This window comes from Dipodomys spectabilis, unplaced genomic scaffold, assembly GCF_019054845.1.
Source record: "Dipodomys spectabilis isolate Male_0828 unplaced genomic scaffold, ASM1905484v1 ptg000449l, whole genome shotgun sequence".
In the NCBI taxonomy this organism is placed as follows: Eukaryota; Metazoa; Chordata; class Mammalia; order Rodentia; family Heteromyidae; genus Dipodomys; species Dipodomys spectabilis.
The window spans coordinates 4,130,512-4,136,487 of NW_024871126.1; the positions used below are offsets into that span (position 1 = coordinate 4,130,512).

General features: G+C 34.7%; 1 non-coding gene across 1 annotated transcript; it reads right to left on the reverse strand.

Annotated features, from left to right (window-relative positions):
• Positions 1 to 1,479: 1,479 nt before the first annotated feature.
• Positions 1,480 to 1,585, reverse strand: LOC122098000. The gene has a single exon (XR_006145635.1). It is a non-coding gene; the product is annotated as a U6 spliceosomal RNA (small nuclear RNA).
• Positions 1,586 to 5,976: the final 4,391 nt, after the last annotated feature.

Sequence of the window (5,976 nt, forward strand, 5' to 3'; positions counted from 1 at the left end):
GGATAGCATGGGACCTATGTTTCTTTGGACTTGGCTTACATCAGTTAATATAATTTTTTTCCAAGTCTTTCCATTTCCTAAAAATTGGGCGATGTCATTCTTTCTGATGGAGGCATAGAATTAATATATATACACATATATATGTATATATATAGTATATGTGTGTGTGTACACACATATACACACAGAATATTTTACTTTTTTGTTTTTTAGAGCAACTTAGTTTTCCACCTTCATCATTTTTTCAAATGTTTTTATTGTGATTAAATGATTACATAATTTCCCATATTTCACAATATTGTGGGATAGTGATGCTTAGTTAAAGTCACAAACACATTCTAACTTTGATGGAGCAAATTGTCTATCATGGTTTACAATACTTATGAGTTCTATGAGCTTTGCAATAGAGTTATTTCCTCCATATGTATAGTTTTTTGTTTTGAAATATGTATATTTCTTTTGTTTTGTGTAGTGTCTGCTGTTCCCTCTTTCCCACTTGTTCCCTCCTTCCCTTCAGTGACATTGAGTTGCTTAGTTCATTTTGGTCAATGTCCAGTGCAGCTGATGGATCCCACTGTTGTATGTATTTCCCTGATTCCCTCTAGTTCTGTGTCGTCTTCCTGGTTTCCCTTCAGTGTGCAAATATGATCAGCAGAATGAGGATATTTAGTAGTGATTCGACCAGATGAGTGGAAGTCCTTGGTTTCTTAAGTGTTGTTAATTTTGTTGTATCACCTTACATTTTGGATTTAACATCCACTTACCATGGAGACCATGTGCTGTTTGTCTCTTTGCTTTTGTCTTACCTGGCTCAACATGATTTCCTGTAGCTTGATTGATTTCCCTGCTAATGCCATTATTTTGTCTTTCTAATGGCTGGAACATATTCCGTTGTGTATAGTTACCACAGTTTTTGGATCTATTCATCTCTGGTGGGACATATGGGTTGTTTTCATATCCTGTATATTGTGAATAGTGCTGCAATAAACATGGAGGTGCATGTATCCTTGAATATTGGTACCTGTTGTTCAGAATAGATGCCTAGAAGTGGTATGAGTGAGCCATAAGGAAGGTCAATAATTAGCTTTCTGAGGACTCACCAGATTGCTTTCCAAAGTGGTTGTGTAAGTGTACATTCACACACACACACACACACACACACACACACACACACACACACACAGAACGTTTTCTTGATCCATTCTTCTACTGAGGGGCATCGGGGTTGGTTCCGTATCTTAGCTATGGCAAATAATGCTACAATAAACGTTGTTGTGGTGGTAGTTTTAGTACGGACTTATTTGTGATCATTTGGGTGAATTCCCAAAAGTGGGATTGCTGTGTAATAGGGGAGCTCTATGTGGAGTCTTTTGAGGAAGCTCCAAACCGCTTTCCAAAATGTCTGAACAAGTTTACACTCCCACCAAGAGTGCGGTAGGCTTCCCTTCTGGCCACATCCCATCCAGCATCTGTTGGTGTAAAAATATGGAACGATTCATTAATTTGCGTGTCATCCTTGTGCAGGGACCATGCTAATCTTCTCTGTATGTTCCAATTTTAGTGTATGTGCAGACAAATTGAGCACAGAACATTTTTTATATATAAATTGTAATTGATTGTCTTAAACTAGACAATTCAACAAAAAGTAAGTTCAAAAAATTGTGAAATTTTGCAACCATGTATTTCTTACATAAGCACACATTTAAGAATAAAGTCAATATTGACATGACAAATACAAAATAATTCCAGATATTTGTTGTTCATGAGATGTGTAGGAGGAGGAATTCAATTATTCTACACAAGGCACCTGTCATAATGATCATTGCAGCAAATGTTAAGGTTTGTTAAAAGTTTTAATGATTTAAATATGTTTCATTTTGGGATTTGCTTATATATGCAAAATTAAGACTGGTAGGTCATAAATTTTTTTGATAAATATATAATATTTCCAGTAGCATGTACTACTAAGTATGTACATTTCAGAGTTTATAGAAACTTTGCTAATGAGAAGTTGCAAAGACTGTGTAAAGAAGCAGAGTGAAGAGTTAAGAATTTAAGTACACAGTTTCTGATAAATCTTTAGGGCTCTCTTAAGTTATATGTTAGTGATGAACAAATAATGATAAAAGCCACATACACATGATGAGATTATCTAAAAAGAGTAATCTTAGTGGTTAAATTTAAAGGCTACTCATAGCTTTATCCAGTTTTAAATGTACAGGAATATGAGAAAATAGTAAAATCTACTATGTACTTTTCAAATACTGAAAACCCTGGTAATTGTTTTGTTTTTTATTTTAGTAATCATTAATATATAATCATTGTTTTCTTTATTTATAGCATTTTTTCCTTGTCATAATACAACTTTTTGTGAGTCGTGATTAAGAGGTACTTTGAGAATATTATTGGGATAGCCACTCCATTTTTCATAGGTGCATGTGAATTTACAAATAGCAAAACTAAAAACAAAATATTGATTAAAAATTATATCAAGTAGAGTCTGAATCAGGAGTGTTGATAAATGTCCACACCTAAAATCTTAACCCTAGGCTGAAGTAGTGGTATTACAGTGTTGAGGCCACAAAATTGAGAAACTGTGTTTTGTTTTGTTTTGTTTTTTGCTTTGGTTTTGTTGGTTGTGGGGCTTGAACTCTGGGTCTTGGGTAGTGTCCCTCAGCTCTTCAGCTCAAGGCTAGCGCTATCACTTGATCCACAGCAGCACTTTTATCTTTTTCTGCTTATGTCGTGCTGAGGAATGAAATCCAGGACCTCATGCATGCAAGGCAAGCACTCTACCATTGAGCCACCTTCCCAGCTCCTGAGAAACTGTGATTTAAAAAATCATCTGAACAATATTTGCTTTCTGCTTTGGGTTATATAATGAAATATGTGAACACATTTTTATATTTTTGTGAATTGTCATACTGCTAAATTTATACTAACTACAGCCAATTTATCCTTTTCAAAGTCAAGAAATATTTCTGAGAGTTTGCTTCTGTGAAGACTGTTTTTGCATTTATAATTTCTTCTGAGCCATTTTTATTTATTATCAAAATCACTTCATATTTTATATTGATGCGTTATCATACATCAAATACCTTCAAATGTACATGTAGAGTCTCAAAATAGTAGTATGAATATCCTCATACACCTCTTGTTTATCTGTTATGCACTTTAATATTATGATATTTTTCTCTCTCTTTCACTCTCTTCATTTCTGCTCTTTCTCTTTCATGCTCCATGACTGCTACTTAGAATTTCTGCTGGTCTACTATTATCCTTCAGGATCCACTGGTTTTGTGGGAACATGATAGGGACCATCAGTTACCCTTGCATTCTTTAAGAGTTATAACAGTGACGTGAAATTATTCTTTGCCATTCTAAATGGCAAAACAACAGATCTAGGAATTCCTTTTCACTTTTAGTACTATTATAAATTTTATCTCATACGAATCATTGGGACTGATAATATACTTTTAGCCTGGGACCTAAAAGTTCTTTTTCATTTACAAACAACCTTTTTCTTTTATTATCAGTAAGTAACAAAAACAAAGCTATCCTATGGGAAAGTAGGCTGAAGTTGTTCACAGTGATGAAAAACAAGTTAATGGGGGAAGTGTGTACAAAGGATACCCCTCATATAACACAGATGCTTAGAGCAGTTTATCATGTACACTTTTTGATAAGGACAATGTGCTTGGAACTCTAGATTAAATCACTGAACACCTGATATATATATATATATATATATATATACATATATATATGTATGTATGTATTTTTATTTATATATGCATATATATGAATATTGGCCCATATATGTACACATGAATGTTACTATACACACAAATGCACACATACGTACACACATGTACACATGCACAAATGGAAAAAGACACATAGATATAGCCAACACAGGTTTCACTAGTTGTTGAATATGCCTTAGACAGAATGCTTGGAAACAAATGTGTTGAAGATGTATTCATCTCTAAGAGTTCTTTTACCACTCCTCTTATCTCTTCCAACCGGTACGTTTAGAGAGATTGGACTTGAAAAATGCAGGACAAGTGATAGCAAGTAACTCGGAAATCTCAATATGTATAGGTCATATGGTGTCTCCCTGCTCCCCATGGAATGCTTGCTCTTGTAGACACTCTCAACAGCCAAAGTAGCAGGACAATATCCTTGTTAAGAATAAAGTTATAAGGCTTTAAATGGCATCCTTCCTTGGGCTCTTTTCCAACAGTGAGCATCAATTCCTAAGCAGATGAGTGACTCCCCAGAAGACCGGAGTGCAGGTCAAAATTTAACCAACCCATATGAAAAGTTTAAAGTGAGCAATTCTGACTGAGGTCGTGCCGATGTCCTGGCAACGAAAATGAGAAAAAAAGAAAGTTTTTTATGTATTAAAATTTGAGAATAATTTGTAACCTGTCAATAAATGTGTAGAACACAATTATACCAACTGACAAAAATGGAGTGCATTTCATTTATATGCTTTTGGACTTTGAAAGTGTTTTTAAGTGTGTCTACACAAGTAGAATCAGCATGAAACAAGCCAGCATTTCTTCATTAAACATGCAAGGAAAAGATACAGGTTGACCCATTGTAACAATGAGATTTGCAAGATACTATTAGAGGGAGTTGTTGGGGATGGTTGAAGGTAAGGAATAGTAGGGGAAAAACAAAGGAGGTGGCAACAATGCTCAATAAGATATGCACTCACTACCTTACTTATGTAACTGTAACCTCTCTGTACAGTACTGAGCTTCTTCAGTAAAAATGCTGGCAAAATTGGTTAATCACTCATAGAAAACTAAAACTATATCCTTATATATCATCCTGTATCAAAGACCTCGGAGTCAAAGCAGACACACTGAAAACATTACAGATTGGAGTAGGACATACCCAAGGTCTCCTGTGCAGAGGCTGAAATTTTCTTAATAGAGACCCACAAGCACAAGAAATCAAAGAAAGTTTGGACAAATGGGATTGTATTAAATTGCAGAGCTTCTGCTTTGCAAAGGACATAGCTAGCCAGATCAATAGAAAGCCCATTGATGGGAGAAGATCTTTGCTAGCCATACAATAGAGAAGGGTCTCATATCTCAAATATATGTGGAATTCAAAATATTAAATCCCCCAACAACAAATCCTAAAAGAAACAACTGCCCAATAAATAAGTGGACTAAAGACTTCAAGACAAACTTCTTTGAAAAGAAAAGAAGGAAGGCCAATAGACACATGAAGAAATGCTCAACCTCCCAAGCCATAATAGAAAAGCAAATCAAAACAACATTGAAATACCACCTCAAGCCATTTAGAATGGCTATAATCAAGAACTCTAATACCAACAGATCCTTCAGGGGATGTGGCCAGAAGGGAACCTTACTGCATTGTTGGTGGGAGTATAACTTATTCAACTACTTTGGAGTAGTATGGAAGTTCCTCAAAGATTCCACCTAGAACTTCCCTATGACCCAGCAATCTACCTTTTGGGCATTTACCCAAATGATCACAAACAAGACCGTACTGACCCTACCAGCACAACTATATTTATTGCAGCATTATTTAACATAGCTAAGATAGGCATCAACCCAGATGCCCCTCAGTAGATGGATGGATCACGAAAACGTGGTATTTAACTAAGTCCTAATCTTAGAGAGGGAAATGGTTTGGATAGAATGATCAGAGAGAGATTACAAAAAAACGAACAAGAAAAAATGGAAAAACCAAAATTTAAATTTAAGTAGTGAAACACTTAAAAATTATTTAAGTTTAAACAAATGATATTGAGAGAAGAAAAGGATAAGATGAGAAGAAGGGATGGATTGAAAGGAGAAATGAAAACTAAAAAATAAAAATTCTTAAAATTAGTTACTTGAAAATTATATACATATAATGAGATAATACTGCTGTTAAAGAATTTAAGCCTAAGAGGTTGTGAATTGAGTAATAATTTTCTGGATTAAATGT